Raw genomic sequence first — 19,106 nt, forward strand, 5'->3', positions numbered from 1 at the left:
AAGCTTGTCCTTGCCTTTTAGCTTGTGGTCTTCTGGTGGAAGATCGTCTTGAGCTTGTGTCCCCTTGAAGGAAGTAGGATCATACTTCTCTTGTTAAGGAACAAAATTTGTCTTGGGGTATTGATCTTCTTCGCACTCAACTCCATTGGCATTGAACTTTCGTTCAAAACCAATACCTTGATTCTTCCGGTGCCTTCCTTGCTTGCGTACAATTTCCTCGAATTGCTTACTTCTGGCAAGGCTCTTATAAACACCTTTCTCTATAATTCCCTTCAATAAGCTATTTTCTTGCTCAAGTGTAACTTGTCTAAGAGAATCATTGGTGGAATCAAGAGAACTACTAGAAGCAACAATATTGGATTTAGCATGATTATTGTTACTACTAGAAGAAGAATCTTTCTTACTCTTGTTGCTAGATTTAACTTGCGGCATATAAGTAGACAAGAGTAAATGCTTGGTAATGTAAGAATAACTTTTCTTATGAAGATCATCATTGATTGCTTTTAAGAACCCATGCTCTTGCTCTAGATTGAGCTTTTCAAAGCGTAGCTTCTCACGAGTCTTTAAAAGCTCTCAATGTTCTTCTAAGGTAGTTTTATGAGCCAACTTAAGAGTGTTTAGTTCTTTAGTTAGACGCTCAATCTCCTTCCTATCATCGTCATTCGTTTTATCTTGATTAGCATGATTAATAGCAAGTTCACCATAGTTTTCATCACTAGAGTTGTCAACAAGTAAATCATCATCACCTAGCAAATCATCTTCATCACTATTGAAATCAACATACTCGGGGTGTGATACCTTTGGACCTTTAGCCATGAAGCATCTTCCAATTCCTTCATTTGGTGAGTCAAATATGTCATAGGAGTTGGTTGACACAAGTGCTAGACCGGCAACACCTTCATCTTGAGTATATTCAGAGTCGGAGTGGTAACTATTCTCGAAGTGGTTGTCGGAGTCGGAACCGGATACCCATTCACCAACATGAGCTTGATGTCTTCGTTTCGTATAGCTCCTTGATGACTTGTCCTTCCTTTCCGAATCCTTGCTTCTGTGAGAGGTTCTTTATTCATAACGATCATCTCTACTCCTTCTCTCTCTTGGAGGTGATTCTTATCTTCTGCTTCTCCTTTTAGGCGAGTCTTCTCTTCTTTTGTAGGGAGCCGTACACTCACTTGAGTAGTGTCCGGGTATTCCACAATTGGAGCAATTGTGGTCACGACTAGAAGATCTTTTGTCATTGTAGGACCTTGACTTGGAACTTCTTTCTTTGCTTCTAGTCTTGTAGAACTTGTTGAAGTTCTTCACCATTAGGCTCAATTCCTCATTGAAGACTTGTTTCTCACTTGATGATGTAGGAGCATCACATGAGGCTTTATAAGCACCACTAGACTTATTGTGAAGCTCTTCTTTATCCTTGAGTGACATCTCATGAGCAACAATTCTACCAATGACTTTCGTTGGCTTGAGATCTTTGTAATTGGGCATCATTTGTATCAATGTGCACACGGTGTCATATTTTCCATCCAAGGCTCTTAGGATCTTCTTGATGATGAATCTGTCGGTCATCTCTTCACTTCCTAAGCTGTCAATCTCATTTGTGATGAGAGTAAGCCTAGAGTACATTTCAGCGACACCTTCACCATCCTTCATTTTGAACTTGTCAAGTTGACTTTGAAGCACATCCAATTTGGATTCCTTGACAGAGTCGGTACCTTCGTGCATATCAATCAAAGTATCCCAAATTTCCTTTGCATTCTCAAGACGGCTGATTTTGTTGAATTCTTTGGGGCACAATCCATTGAAGAGGATATCGCAAGCTTGAGCATTGTATTGCAACATCTTCAATTCTTCCGTGGTAGCTTCACGATTCGGTTCTCTCCCATTGAAGAATTCACCTTGCAAACCAATACACACAATAGCCCAAACGGCGGGGTTATGTCCAAGAATATGCATTTTCATCTTATGCTTCCAACTAGCAAAATTAATACCATCAAAGTAAGGACCTCTATGGTGGTAATTTCCCTCGCTAGACGCCATACTCTCCTAGGTTATGAAACCAAGGCTATGATCACCAAAGCTATGGAAATCAAGGCAAATGGAGACCAAAGCTCTGATACCACTGGTAGGATCGAAAGTATTTCTAGAGGGGGGTGATTAGACTACTTGACCAAATAAAAATATAGCCTTTTCCCAATTTTATGTTTTGGCAGATTTCAGCAACTAACACAAGTCAAGCAATCAACCTACAAATGCAATTCTAAGAGTATAGCAGCGGGATGTAAATCATTGCATATGAAGGTAAAGGGGAGGAGTTTTGAGGGAGCAAACGCAATGTAGACACAGAGATTTTTGGTGTGGTTCCGATAGGTGGTGCTATCGTACATCCAGTTGATGGAGACTTCAACCCACGAAGGGTAACAGTTGCGCGATGATGTCTACTACGCAACCTTCTTCTAGTAGACGTCGTTGGCCCTCCAAGTGCAGAGGTTTGTAGGACAGTAGCAAATTTCCCTCAAGTGGATGACCTAAGGTTTATCAATTCGTGGGAGGCATAGGATGAAGATGGTCTCTCTCAAACAACCCTGCAACCAAATAACAAAGAGTCTCTTGTGTCCCCAACACACCCAATACAATGGTAAATTGTATAGGTGCACTAGTTTGGCGAAGAGATAATGATACAGGTGCAATATGGATGGTAGATATAGGTTTTTGTAATCTGAAAATGTAAAAATAGCAAGGTAACTAGTAACAAAAGTGAGCGAAAATGGTATTGCAATGCTTGGAAACAAGGCCTAGGGTCCATACTTTCACTAGTGCAAGTTCTCTCAACAATGATAACATAATTGAATCACATAACAATCCCTCAATGTGCAACAAAGAGTCACTCCAAAGTCACTAATAGCGGAGAACAAACGAAGAGATTATTGTAGGGTACAAAACCACCTCAAAGTTATTCTTTTTAATGATCTATTGGGCTATTACTATAAGTGTCACAAATAGCCCTAGAGTTCATACTAAAATAACACCTTAAGATACACATCAACGAAAACCCTAATGTCACCTAGATACTCCAATGTCACCACAAGTATCTACGGGTTTGATTATATGATAGGCATCACACAATCTCATATTCATCTATTCAAGCCAACACAAAGAACTTCAAAGAGTGCCTCAAAGTTTCTACCAGAGAGTCAAGATTAAAACATGTGCCAACCCCTATGCATAAGTTCACATGGTCACAGAACCCGCAAGTTGATCACCAAAACATACATCAAGTAGATCACGTGAATATCCCATTGTCACCACAGATAAGCACATGCAAGACATACATCAAGTGTTCTCAAATCCTTAAAGACTCAATCCAATAAGATAACTTCAAAGGGAAAACTCAATCATTACAAGAAGGTAGAGGGGGGTAAACATCATAAGATCCAATTATAATAGCAAAGCTCGCAATACATCAAGATCGTGCCAAATCAAGAACATGAGAGAGAGAGAGATCAAACACATAGCTACTGGTACATACCCTTAGCCCCGAGGGTGAACTACTCCCTCCTTGTCATGGAGAGCGTCGGGATGATGAAGATGGCCACCAGTGATGTGTTCCCCCTCCGGTAGGGTGCCAGAACAGGGTCCCGATTGGTTTTTAGTGTCTACAGAGGCTTGCGGCGGCAGAACTCCAGATCTAGGTTCTGTTCTGGAGGTTTGGGGATATATAAGAGGTGTTGGCGTCGAGAACAAGTCAAGGGGTCGACGAGGGACCCACAAGGTTGGAGGGCGTGCCTTAGGGGGTGGGCGCGCACTCCACCCTTGTGGTCACCTCAGGACTCTTCTAGTGCATCTCCGGTACTCCGTGGGCTTTTTTTGGTCCAAAAACAATCGTCGTGAAGTTTCAGGTCAATTGGACTCCGTTTGATATTCCTTTCCCGTGAAACTCAAAAACAAGGAAAAACAGAAACTAGCACTAGGCTCTAGGTTAATAAGTTAGCCCCAAAAATCATATAAAATAGCATATAAATGCATATAAAACAACCAAGATAGATAATATAATAGCATGGAACAATAAAAAATTATAGATACATTGGAGACGTATCACGCGACTCCATGGAGGGCTCCACCCACGAAGGGACCACGAAGAAGCAACCTTGTCTATCCCACCATGGCCATCGCCCACGAAGGACTCGCCTCACTTGGGTAGATCTTCACGAAGTAGGAGATCTCCTTTCCCTTACAAACTCCTTGGTTCAACTCCACAATGTTGATGGAGGCTCCCAAGTGACACCTAACAAATCTAGGAGACACCACTCTCCAAAAGGTAATGGAGATGGTGTGTTGATGATGAACTTCTTGCTCTTGTGCTTCAAATGATAGTCTCCCCAACACTCAACTCTCTCTCATAGATTTGGATATGGTGGAAAGATGATTTGAGTGGAAAGCAACTTGGGGAAGGCCAGAGATCAAGATTCTTGTGGTTGGATTGGAATGTCTTGGTCTCAACACATGAGTAGGTGGTTCTCTCTCAGAAAATGAGTATTGGGAGTGTAGGCACGTTCTGATGGCTCTCTCTTACATGGAGAAGTGGGTGGAGGGGTATATATAGCCTCCACACAAAATCTAACCGTTACACACAATTTACCAAACTCGGTGGGACCGAATAGTGAAACTCAGTGAGACCGACTTGGTTCAAAATGTGAACGTTAGGCTTTTTGGTGGGACCGGCAAGATCAACTCGGTGGGACCGATTTTCTAGGGTTAGGGAAAAACCTCATCTCGGTGAGACCGATCACATGAACTCGGGTGAGATCGATTTCAGTAATAAGCAAACAGAGACTTGGTCAGGCAAACTTGGTGGGACCGATCCCTCATTTCGGTGAGACCGAAATGTTGCGGAAAGGAAACTGAGAGTTTGCATTGCCAACTCGGTGGGACCGATTGCTCATCTCGGTTAGACTGAAACGTTACGAAGGGAAACAGAGAGTTTGCAATCCCATCTCGGTGAGACCGAGATCCCTATCGGTGAGACCGAACTGATTAGGGTTTCTGGCTATGGCTATGTCAAGTGAACTCGATGGCGCCGTATAGATCAAATCGGTGGGGCCGAGTTTGACTTTATGTTTAGGACATATGTGGAAATGAGAAAGTGGTTGAGGGCTTTTGAAGCATATCACTAAGCATTTTGAGCAAGCAAACCATTAAGCAACACATCATCCCCTTTTAATAGTATTGGCTTTTCCTATGGACTCAATGTGATCTTGGATCACTAAAATGAAAATGTAGAGTCTTGAGCGTTTGCCAATATTTGTCCTTAGTATTTTGAGGGGTCCACATCTCTTAGTCCATGCCATGCCAATCATTGAACTTTCTGAAATGATTGTCTTGAAATAATACTAGTTCAATGAGCTACATGTTGTTAAGAATTACCAAAACCACCCAGGAATTAGTTGCACTTTCATTTATTCTGTATTTGTTCAAGTCTAAACCATAATTGTTTTAAAGGACCTATTCACCCCCTCCTCTAGGCGACATACACATCCTTTCAGGTCTGCATATATGATGCTAATAGACACGAAACTGAGGTGAGGCACTTGAATTGATGGTGTTGTGGGATCCTCAAGCACTGACTGTGATTCTGATCACTCTTGGAAACTTTTATGGAAGACCCCACTTCCTAGTAAGATTCACATGTTCCTCTATAGACTAGGGAAGAACTCGATCCCCATTGAAGATGTCAGGATGAAGTGAAACATGTCTACTTTGAGTGTGTGTGCTCTCTGATATGCTGAAGATTCATGGTGTCATTCTATGTTAGAGTGTTCCATGTAGAGATGTGTATGGGCACTGGCCGATGGCGAGCTTGCTGAGCATTTATGTGAGACCACAAAACCAAGCGTGAGGCAGTGGTAATTTACTATGATCGAAACACTTTCGCTCACTGCATTCATCAGATTGGCGGTTACATTGTGGGTGATATGGTGGGCTGGGAGGAAGGCCATTCATGAACAAATCTATCAGAGTCCTTTCGCTACCCACCAATTCATATGTCATTTCATCGCAGAACTTGATTTGCTACCAAAGAAGGTTGTTAGGGAGCCAGCAGTTGCAAGGGACCCAAACGCTACACCTGGCTCCACCTCCGGGCTTTCCCAAGATACATGTGGGTGCTGGTTTCTCAAGAGCCCAAGACGGGGCGTCATCACGGCTATCTGCAGAGATGTGTGGGGAAATTTCATGGGGAGCTCACCACTGGTGATCACCGGGATAAGGGACAGAACCACATTGGAGGCGATAGTGTGCAGAGAGGGTTTATCCCTAGCCGAAGATCTGCTGCTGAATAACTTCGTCATAGCTTTATACTCGAAACAGGTAATCAATGACATCGACAAAACCAACTGAGGAGGATAGGGAGCGATTATCACTAAGATTAAGCACAGACCTTTAGCTTTTAATTGTAAATTTACTTTCGAAATTAGAGAAGCAAATAGGCATGTTGATAGGTTAGCTAAGTTTTCACACTCTCTTGATCAGGGGCGCCACATCTGGTTGGGCGATCCCCATGATCCCTTTTGTATCCCACGCCATGTGCAATTTGAGTAATAAAGCTTGGTTTAACCCCTAAAAAAGCTATGTTACCCCATTTTAGGAAATCTTCTAGATTTTTTTGTTTTTTCTATTATCCTCTATCGGTTTTTAACCTTTTCTTCTTTTCATTTCAATTTTCTATATGTTTTTATTTTTGGGGTTTTAATTTTAAATTTTCCTATAATTTCAAAATTGCTCAAAAATTAAAAAACAACCATGTTCTCATAAAATGGTTGCAAAATTAAAAAATGTTCAAAAAATTCAAACTATGTTCAACATTCTTTACAAAATGCTCATATAAGTATTAAAATGTTTCAAATTGAAAAAAATGTTCACTTTGTATTAAACATATTTGGTTTTCATATTCAAATTAATATAGTTCGAAAAATAAAGTAAAGGTTAAAAACCCAGAACAAAAAACCCAATAGAAATCCACTGAAACTAAACAATGAAAAGAATACCGCACATAGCATGTGTGTTTGCTACAACATCGGAAATGGGTCGGTCCAAGAACGCGGACTTGCATGTTGCTCGACAATGTGTCGTATTTAGCGACAAAATGGAGCTCCGTGATGTAAGAGATAAATTTTTTTTGCACGAAAGGATTGTGGTGGGAGTGTTCTAGCTGGGCCGCAGCTTCACATGCAAGATATGAATGTTGGGCCTTATACTTTGGGTACCCTCAATACCTCGGGATACCTGATATTGTCAATTTCACGTGTGACTGCCGAGCGAGACCCACCTGTCAATGGAAGCGACCAGCCAAGGAGGAGTTCAAGGTTCAGGAAGCCCACGAAGAAGGATTGAGTGCACGTCTCAAAGGCACGCGACCAGAATAATAGTTGCCTACTCAGAGATGGCCCACGCATCTGGGCAAGCACCGATGAAGTAGAACCATGTTCCCCTCCATGCACATATGTGTGATCTCCTCTTCCTTTCCTTGTGGAACCCTAGAGTTCATATTCCTTGTGAATTCTCATATCGGATATGGAAATACTATCTAGTGTAATGCTAAAGATGTCACTATGCTCACACATACTCATGACGATAACTTTTTATTTAGATTAAGGAGCATTTTTCAACTCATTTCAGTCTTCTTTAAATTCGGACACTATAAGTGAAACTCGAAGTGAACTATAACGCAGTGCACCATCCCTCCCTCACATGATACATCTAACACGTTAGGGCTGCACTCTAGTGTCCATGAAAAGATGTCCCCTCATTCACATCTCCATAGTTCCTTCCTTCTAACTATATACTTTATGTTTAGAAAAGGGTCCTTATGAAGAAATAATATAAGTATTGTTCTTCTCATATTTATAAAATAAATTTCGAGTCATTTATGTTTTGGCCTACTATTTTTGTCGACAACACAGTTAATTGTTTTGTATGTTCACAAATTGTAAGTGAAATTTCGTATCAAAGTATTTATGACTTTGATGGCTTAACGTTTTGAGATATGGTAAAGATGTGATAATTGATGAATTCAATGGAAGTGCTCTAAAAATGTTGCACACATGTTTGTCCAATCATGCCCTAGAAAAAAATCATTGTGAAAAGGTATTAGGCAAGGATCATATTACTTTTATATTTTCTCAATCGTCGAACTTCTCAAATCTTTCTCCTATGTTTTCTAGAATCTTCTCCAACTTAGTTCTAATAGACCCATAAAATCATTATTTTCAGCTATCCAATGTCTCCAAATTGAGATTCGCAAGGTGGTGTGGAGAATGAACATATTTTCTGTTTGAGACGAGGAGAAATAGTTCATTCACAATCACATGATGTCATCCCATGTGTTGGCCGGCCATTTTTGTCTCCCCCATTTTTCTATGCCATGTTGTTTTCGTGGCTGGGCTTGTTTCGCATAATATTCTTCTTCTATTTTTGTTTTTTACTTGTTGGTATTTTTTTGGCAACATTTTTGCTAGGTTGTTGTGGTGCTAAGTGACTTCTTTGAGCATTCAGTGGTGCCAAAAGAAAGATTACACTCCTTCAAGGGCCGCAAAAATCCAAATCTCGCCTACTGCAAGTCCAACTTCACACTCGCCTCACAGCACCTCGATGCGGCCGGCCCAATATAGATCGACCGGAGCCAGCTGAGCATGCAATCAGATTTTTGGGTTCCGAGCAGGATGGTTTTCTTTGATTTTTTACTTTGACAACAATTTTGTAAGTTTTCAGTCTTTTTTGTTTGGTTATTGTTTTCTTCTTTTTTGATTTCTTATTTCCACTACTTTTATCTTTTGTTTCTTGTATTCATTTTTCTTTATTTTCTCCCTTTTTCCTTTCTTTTTTAATACATGTTGACACTTTTCAAATACACCTTGAACATTTTTCCAATAGACCTTGAACATTTTTTAGATACACTTTAAACATTTTACAAATACAAGTTAAACATGGTCCAAATACATTATGTGGTGGATTTTTTAAATACATGGTGAAGATTTTTTGAATACATGTTAAACATTTTCTAAATACATATCGAGGTTTTTTACAAATAAATGGTGAACATTTTATAAATACATTGAGAAAAATAACTACACGGTTAATATTTCTAGACACACCTCAAATATTTATTCCAAATACATGTTGAATGGTTTTAAAGATACATGTCAAACACTTTTAGATACACATCGAGTTTTCTTAAATGGGCGGTGATTTTTTTAAGCATGGATCGTATATATTTTAAAACATATGAACACTTTATAAAATACATGAACATTTTTCAGAAAAATACTTGGAGACTTTTAAAAAGTACATGAACTGTTTTTCCATATTTTACCCAAAATATAGTAAGATTATTAACAGAAAAATGTAACGACAGTTATAGAGTGAAGTGGACGTGGCGGGAGCTATTATACGCTGCGTTCCGCGTCAAATAGACGTGCGCCGCACTGGGGCCTGCCCTACTAGGCGGCCCAACATCGAGTGGTGCTTTTGCGCAAACAGTAAAGGTTCCTAAAAATTGATGCGCGTGCAAGGAATCGAACATGGGACCTAACTCGCGTAGCAAGCCACTTGCGCTGATGAGCTTTTGTGACTAATAGGCAGCGCGGAATATTAGGAAACTATCTGCAATGATATGTTTGAACATTTTTTGAAATTCCAAAGAAGTTTTTAATAGTGAATATGTTTTAAAATTTTGATCTAAATAAATTAGAAAATGCAACATATGAAATCATGAACTTTTTTAAAGATGTGAATAAGGTATGAACATGGATTTCTTTGAAACTTCGAACAAAGTTTGTTAAAACAGACATTATTTTCAAATTTCTAAATATTTTCTGAAAAACAAATATTTTTGAAAGTTTGTATTCTTTTGTATAAAACTCAAGCATTTTGAAAATGCGAATATTTTCTAAAAAAACTAGATTTTTTTGAATTCGTGATCATTTTTAAAAGTTTGAGCAAAATTTGAAAATGTGAACATTTTTAGAGAACCTGACATTCAAAAAACAGGAATGTTTTTCAAAACTCCAAACAAGATTTGAAAACGCAAACATTATGAATAAAAGGAAATGAAAGGAAAAAAAGAAATACAACGAGAACAAACAAACATGAAAACAAAAAATTAATAGAAGAAAACAAACAGAAAACAAACTGGTTTTAGGAACCTTCTAGAAGGATCCCAAAATCAGTTGGCTCGCACGCTCAAAAGTGGGCTAGCCCAGCCTTTGCGGTTTGGCAGTTCGCTTGTGCGAAGCGCCGGCTACCTGCCACAATGAGCGGCAAATAGGGTTTTCCGCGGTAACGCTTGCTAAAAGCGAGGCATCAAAGCGCCTTATAAGGACAGACATATAGGGTGATTGTGTGGTTATCGACATGCAAGACCAACGCCTCCGAATTGTACATTTAATAGTGGTCCCAAGATCATGTGTCACTGAGTACAACAAACTGATACAATGGCATACATCCATTACAACACGAATAAATCTTACATAGAGGTGACCAACTAGGATCTAGTCTTACACAAATAAGCCATAAAGACGACTACTTTATTCAGTATTGCAGTGAAAACAACGATGATAACTTGAACCCATGTAGCGAGCCATAATCAATAGGCAAGCTGACTGGGGTAGCGGCCTGGTTCGCATCGACGCCATCGAGAAACTCGTCTCCATAACCTGCATCTTCCATACCTCGCCAAGGAGATAGTCACGGACAATCGAGGTGAGTACATTGAATGTACTCGCAAGCAACTGCTACTTGTGAGCTGCGTTGGGATTTCCTCGAAGAGGAGAGGATGATGTAGTACAATAGATATAAGTATTTATCTCAGTTAAAAACCAAGGTTATCAATCCAGTAGGAGAAGCACGTGAAACCTCGTTAACATCACCTACACACAAAAGAGAAAAAACTTGCACCCAACGCGGTCAAGGGGCCCGGGTTCTCAATCCCCTTGGCGATTATTTGCAAGATCAAATTTGATAGTGATAGATAAATAAACAAAAATACAAAATAAAAGAACGGTAAATAAATTGCAGCAAGGTATTTTTCGATTTAATATATGATAAAAGTAGACCGGGGCATAATTTTCACTAGAGGCTTCTCTCTCGAACAAAAAGCATACGGTGGGTAAACAAATTACTGTTGGGCCACTGATAGAAAAGCGCATAATTATGACGATATTCAAGGCAATGATTATGTATGTAGGCATCATGTCCGAGACAAGTAGACTGACTCCTGCCTGCATCTACTACTATTACTCCACCCACCAACCGCTATCAAATATGCATCTAGAGTATTAAGTTCATAAAAAATGGAGTAACGCCTTAAGCAAGATGACATGATGTAGACAAAGTAAATCCAACCAATATGAATAAACCCCGCCGTTTCCCCCTTAATGGCAACAATACAATTACGTGTCTTGTCCTCTTCTGTCACTCGGATATAGAGCACCGCAAGATTGAAACCATTACAAAGCACCTCTCCCATTACAAGACAAATCAATCTAGTTGGCCAAACTGAATGGATAGATCGGAGAGAAACACAAAGCTATAATAATCATGCATAAAATAATTTATAGAAACTCAATTAATATTCATGAATAATCTGAACATAAACCCACAATTTACTGGATCCCAATAAATACACAGGAAAAAAAGGTTACATCGAATAGATCTCCAAGAACATCGAGGAGAACATTGTATTGAAGATCAAAGAGAGAGAAGAAGCCATCTAGATACTAGCCATGGACCCATAGGTCTGTGGCAAACTACTCACACATCATCCGAAGGGCAGCAAACTTGATGTAGAAGCTCTCTGTGGTCGATTCCCCCTCCCACAGAGTACCGGAAAAGGCCTCCAAATGGGATCGCGGAAGAACAGAAACTTGCGGTGACAGAAAAAGTATTTTGGGTGGCTCTCTGATGTATTTGGAATATTTGGGAATTTATAGAGGTGAAATTAGGTCGAGAGGTGCCACGAGGGCCCCACAATCCTAGGGGCGCACCTCCCGAGCTTGTCGCTCCCTGGTGGCCCTTCAGGTCTTCTCCTGAACCTTCTAGGGTCCCTTCTGGTCCCAAAAAATTTAATCCAAAGTTTTTTCTCCGTCTGGACTCTGTTTGATATTGATTTTCTGAAAAGCCGAAAACAAGCAAGAAATAACAACTAGCGCTGGGCACTAGGTTAATAGGTTAGTCCCAAAAATGATATATAATTGCATATAAAACATCCAAGATTGATATTATAATAACATGGAACAATAAAAAATTATAGATACGCTGGAGACGTATCAAGTGTCCCCAAGCTTAATTCCTGCTCGTCCTCCAGTAGGTAAATGATAAAAATAGAATTTTTGATGTGGAATGTTACCTAACATGTTCATCATGTAATCTTTCTTTTACGGTATGAATATTTTGAAGGAAATATTCCCTAGAGGCAATAATAAAGTTGTTATTTTATATTTCCTTATTCATGATAAATGTTTATTATTCATGCTAGAATTGTATTGATCGGAAACCTAAATACATGTGTGAATACATAGACAAACATTGTGTCCCTAGTGAGCCTCTACTTGACTACCTCGTTGATCAAAGATGGTTAAGGTTTCTTGACCATGGACATGAGTTGTCCTTTGATAACGGGATCACATCATTAGGAGAATGATGTGATGGACAAGACCCATCCGTTAGCTTAGCATATTGATCGTTCAGTTTTATTGCTATTGCTTTCTTCATGTCATATACATATTCGTTTGAATATGAGACTATGTAACTCCCGAATACCGGAGGAACACCTTGTGTGCTATCAAACGTCACAACGTAACTGGGTGACTATAAAGATGCTCTACAGGTATCTCCGAAGGTGTTTGTTGGGTTGGCATAGATCAAGATTAGGATTTGTCTCTCCGAGTATCGGAGAGGTATCTCTGGGCCCTCTCGGTAATGCACATCATAAGAAGCCTCACAAGCAAAGTGACTAATAAGTTAGTTGCAGGATGATGCATTACGAAATGAGTAAAGAGACTTGCCGGTAACGAGATTGAACTAGGTATGAAGATACCGATGATCGGATCTCGGGCAAGTAACATAACGATGGACAAAGGGAATAACGTATGTTTTCATAACGGTTCGATCGATAAAGATCTTAATAGAATGTGTAGGAGCCAATAAGAGCATCCAGGTTCCGCTATTGGTTATTGACTGGAGAGGTGTCTCGGTCATGTATACATAGTTCTCGAACCCGTAGGGTCCGCACGCTTAACGTTCGATGACGATATTGTATTATATGAGTTATCTGATTTGGTGACCGAATATTGTTCGGAGTCCCGGATGAGATCACGAACATGACGAGGAGTCTCGAAATGGTCGACAGTTAAAGATTGATATATAGGATGATAGTATTCGGACACCGGAAGTGTTTCGGGTATTTATCGGAGTACCGGGGGGGTTACCGGAACCCCTGGGGGAAAGATAGGGACATATGGGCCATAAGAGGGGAGCACACCAGCCCACAAGGGGTGGCGTGCCCCCCATGGAAGGAGGCCGAGTGGGGGAAGGGAAAGAGGGGGTTCGCCCCCCCCCCCTTTCCCCCCGGAAATTATGGAAGTGGGAGGCCGAATTGGGGAGGACCCCAAGTAGGATTCCTCCTACTTGGGGCGCACCCTTGCTGCTCCCCTCCCACTCCCACCTATATATACTTGGGGAGGGGGCGCCTAGAACACACAACATCAACTGTTAGCCGTGTGCGGTGGCCCCCTCCATAGTTTACGCCTCCGGTCATATCTTCGTAGTGCTTAGGCGAAGTCCTGCGTGGATCACTTCACCATCACCGTAACCACGTTGTCGTGTTGACGGAACTCATCTACTTCCTCGACATCTTGCTGGATCAAGAGGACGAGGGACGTCATTGACTAAACGTGTGCAGAACTCGGAGGTGTCGTACATTCGGTACTTGATCGGTCGAAGCTAGAATAAGTTCGACTACATCAACCACGTTGTCAAATGCTTCCACTTACGGTCTATGAGGGTACGTAGACACACTCTTCCCCTCTCGTTTCTATGCATCTCCTAGATAGATCTTGCGTGAGCGTAGGAGTTTTTTTTTTTGAAATTGCATGCTACACTTCCCAACATATTTAGATCCGAATGATCCAAAGCAATAGTCTATAGTTTGACATAAAGACATTAATACTCAGGCATACCAACAAACAATCATGCCTTTCAAAATATAAATGATAAAGAACGCTATCCCTACAAAATCATATAGCCTTGTCATGCTCCATCTTCTTAACACAAAGTATAAATCATGCACTACCCCGATGTCAGCCAAGCAATTGGTTCATACTTTTTAACGTTCTTAAGATTTTTCAACCCCCCACGCAATACATGAGCACAAGCCATGGATATAACACTATGGTGGAATAGAATATGGTGGTAGAGATTAATATGGAGAAGACAAACAAAGGAGAAAGTCTCCCATCGACGAGGCTAATCAACGGCTATGGAGATGTCCATCAATTGATGTCAATGCAAGGAGTAGGGATTGCCATGCAATGGATGTGCTAAGAGCTATAAGTGTATGAAAACTCAAAAGGAAAACCAAGTGGGTGTGCATCCAACTTGCTTGCTCTAGAAGACCTTGGGAAATTTGAGGAAGCCCATCATCGGAATATACAAGCCAAGTTCTATAATGAAAAATTCCCACTAGTTATATGAAAGTGGCTACATAGGAGACTCTCTATATGAAAAACATTGTGCTACTTTGAAGCACAAGTGTGGAAAATGATAGTAACATTGCCCATTCTCTCTTTTTCTCTTATTTTTTGTTGGGCGCTTTTTGGCCTCTTTTTTTCTGAGATCTTTTTGGCATCTTTATTTTTATTTCCTCATTGGGACAATGCTCTAATAATGAATAATGATAACCATCACACTCCTATTTACTTGCAACTCAAAACTACAACTCGATACTAGAACAAAATATGACTCTATATGAATGCCTCTGGCAGTGTACCAGGATGTGCAATGATCTACCGTATGGTGGCTGAGCCCCAAATACTACGTCAACTATATGATCATGCAAAGCAATATGACAATGATGATGTGTGTCATAATAATGAAACGGTGGAAGTTGCATGGCAATATATCTCAGAATGGCTATGGAAATGCCATGATAGGTAGGTATGGTGGCTGTTTTGAGGAAGATACTAAGAGTCTTATGTGTGATAGAGCGTATCATATCACGGGGTTTGGATGCACCGACGAAGTTTGCACCATATCTCGATGTGAGAAAGGGCAATGCATGGTACCGAAAAGGCTAGCAAATTGCGGAAAGGTGAGAGTGTGTATAATCCATGGACTCACATTAATTAGTCATAAAGAACTCACATACTGAAAGGACATGTGGTGCCCCCATGTGTTGTTTTGGTAATTGATGTCAATCTCTATGGACTAACGGTTGCCTTGAGTTATATTTGAAGGATTTGTCCATAGGATTGTCTTGAAGTCCATGTGTTGGTTTCAAGGAGTTTATGCGATGGCCAAAGTGCTTTTCAAGGAATTATCCAAAGATTGGTCATGTGAGAGTTGAGCTTATTGCAAGCATGTCTTGAAGAAGAAGATTGTGTGATCATTCATGTTTACCTTCAAGACATCATCCGAATGAAGAGAGTTGGAAAGATTCAAGGTTGATCAAGACTAAGTCAAGAGTGAATCTAGTTGATCAATTCACAAAGCATACAAGAAGTACAGAGAGGGATCAAGTGATCCCATAGCATGGTAAGCATTGTCCATTACGCTTTGCGTACTAACCCATGGTCTACGTGAGAGTTCTTTGTGGGGTTAGGTATGTTTCCATGGTCTTGCGTCAAGAGGAAGATCTCATACAACCCATGGAGTATGGGGGAGAAATCAAGCTTGAATCTTGCCGTCCATTGTGGTTTCAATGGAATTGTGAATATGTGCCGAAGAGTGGCTCACCCATAGTGGAGTATGGGTGAGCAATCAACTAGTCTTCATCGAGCCAACACAATCAACAAAGGTGGTCCAATTTGAGGAAGTCAAGATCGTCATCATCTAGCTCAAGTGGACTATGTGCAAGGCAAAGGTTTGCCCTTGATAGGTTTTCTATTCTACCGGTCTCATAGTGGTCGTTGGGAGACCGGGTTGTAGGATCGATTGCCGTACTGTCAAGGGGGGCTCTCTAGTGAGTAGCTTGATCATATCGTTCGTCGAGAGCTCAAACCATTGCATACTTGCATCATCTCTCTTGGTTCTTGTTTGGTTCTTCTCCTTGTGAGATTTGGATCTCATGGTCATCTTCTTGACAAGATCGAGTTCATCAAAAACCAATTTCATATGCATCTTCTTTTGTGTTTTCGGTGTTAGAGTTTTTACCGATCTTAATTGAGAATGGGTTCTCACCATTTTATTTTGGGTATTTTCTCAATTTCTATTTCTTGATATTTCTATCAAGATTGTGTTTTCTCTTGTCCTTAGCTTTCCAACAAACTTGATTTCGTCGAATTCGGAGCTCGTATGCGAAAGTTAAGGCTGTTTAGATATTACCTGTTTTACATAGAGAGGTTGTACCGCCCCATAGAGAGGTTTTACCGGTTGACCAGTACAACCGGTGTTTGGAGCGGTTGTACCGCTCCAGAATTGGTCCGGAGGTTGTACCGGCCATGTACCGCTCTACCACCAGACTAGTTTCTGTTGTGGTGCGGTTGTTGGGCGGTTGTGGGCCGGTTGTACCGCTTATTGCCTGTTACAGGTTGTACAGGTGCTCATAGAGGTTGTAACGCCCCTATGTTTTTCTGCACATAATGGGCAGATTCGTGGGGACCTATTTAAGGGGTCTTCTTCCCCAATGGTTCCCTATCTCTTGAGCTCATTTTTCCCCCATTGTTGACCTTCTTTCAACTTTCTAACTCTCAATCCCTCCATAGATTCTTGCTAGTTTTTGAGGGAAAAGGGAGAGGAGATCTAGATCCACACTTCCACCAATCACTTTCTCCTCTATGTGAGGGGAACTCCTTGGATCTAGATCTTGGAGTTCTTGGTGTTCTCCTTCTTGTTCTTCCTCTCACTTTCCTCCCTAGCATTAGTTGCTTTGGTGGGATTTGAGAGAGAAGGACTTGGGCACTATGTGTGCCCTTGCCATTGCATTTGTGCATCAGTTTGAGTTCTTCACGGTGATACGTGGAAGTTACAAGTTGAGAAGCTTATTACTCTTGGGTGCTTGGTATCCTTGAGCTTGTTCCTCTTGGGTGCTTGGGCGCCCTAGACGGCTGGTGGTGTTCGGAGCTCAATCATTGTGGTGTAAAGCTCCGGGCAAGCGTCAGGGTCTCCAATTAGGCTGTGGAGATCGCCCCGAGCAATTTGACGGGTACCGGTGACCGCCCCCAAGGGTTTCCAAAGTGTACGGGTTCGGTGACCGCCCCCAAGGGTCGCCATTTGTACGGGTTCGGTGACCGTCCTCAAGGGTCCCTTAGTGGAATCACGACATCTTGCATTGTGCGAGGGCGTGAGGAGATTACGGTGGCCCTAGTGGCTTCTTGGGGAGCATTGTGCCTCCACACCGCTCCAAACGGAGATTAGCATCCGCAAGGGTGTGAACTTCGGGATACATCATCGTCTCCGCGTGCCTCGGTTATCTCTTACCCGAGCCCTTTACTTATGCACTTTACTTTGTGATAGCCATATTGTTTCTTGTCATATATCTTGCTATCACTTAGTTGTTTATCTTGCTTAGCATAAGTTGTTGGTGCACATAGGTGAGCCTAGCCGTTTTAGATTTTGTGCTTGAAAAATTAACCGCTAGGTTTATTCCGCATTTGTTCAAGCCTAAACCGTAATTATTTTAAAACGCCTATTCACCCCCCTCTAGGCGACATCCACGATCTTTCAGATACTTATTGTGAAATTCTATTAGCCCTCAAAGCAAAGTACTACTACGCATGCCCCTAGGGGGAGATTTGTAGGATTTAACCATCGCGTTCCCCCGACCTTCACACAAAGGAAGACACTCAATAATAAATCGTGCGCCAACTTCTTAGCATAACGAGAGACTATACCTGCATGCTTTAGGAATCACAAACCTTAACGCAAATATTTTTACTAAACCATAATTACTCACTAGTACAACCCACATATTATCATCTCTATATCTCAAAACTATTGCAAGGAATCAAACTTATCATATTCAGTGATCTACATGAAAGTTTTTATTATATCCCTCTTGAGTACCTATCATATTAGGACCAATTTCATAACCCATGCATATTTCCATTACTATTTATTAAACTCCCAAAATAATATAAGTGAAGAATTAGAGTGCAACTAATTCTTTAAATTATAACCACCTCCGTGCTCTAAAAGATATAAGTGAAGTACTAGAGCAACTGCCTAGCTCAAAAGATATAAGTGAAGCACAAAGAGTATTCTAACAAATCATGAATAAATATGTGTCCTTCTCAAAAGGTGTCTACAACAAAGATGATTGAGGCAAACTAAAAAGAAAAGAAATAAAATACTCTTATAATACATGACGCTCCAAGCAAAACTCATATCATGTGATGAATAAAAATATAGCTCCAAGTAATTTACCAATGGTTGATAGAAGAAAGAGGGGATGCCATCAGGGGAATCCCAAAGCTTAGAGTCTTGGGTGTCCTTGAACATTACCTTGGGGTGCCTTGGACATTCCCAACCTTAGGGTCTTGTCACTCCTTATTTCTTCGTCCATTGCGATCTCACTTAAAACTTGAAAACTTTAGCACATAAAACTCAATAGAAAATTTGTAAGATCCGTTCGTTTAACAAGCAAAACGTTAACTTTAGGTACTGTTGTAAACCTATTCATATTTTATTATTGCATAATAGCTATTGTATTCTAAATTAACCATGACTTATACCCCCATACAATACATAGATTCATTAAAACAAGCAAACTATGCAATGAAAACATAATCTATCAAAAACAGAACAATATGTAATGATCTAGACAAACACAATACTTCTGCAACTCCAAAAATTCTAGAAAATTTGGACAACGTGGGAAATTTGTATATAAATCATATGTA

The 19,106-nt window shown here is 40.6% G+C and overlaps 1 pseudogene; it reads right to left on the reverse strand.

Moving 5' to 3' along the window:
* Positions 1-93: 93 nt before the first annotated feature.
* LOC147991383 (uncharacterized) lies at positions 94-2,037 on the reverse strand (annotated as a pseudogene).
* Positions 2,038-19,106: the final 17,069 nt, after the last annotated feature.

Source organism: Triticum urartu, chromosome 1A, assembly GCF_056163025.1.
Source record: "Triticum urartu cultivar PI428250 chromosome 1A, HENAU_Tu73, whole genome shotgun sequence".
Classification (NCBI taxonomy): Eukaryota; Viridiplantae; Streptophyta; class Magnoliopsida; order Poales; family Poaceae; genus Triticum; species Triticum urartu.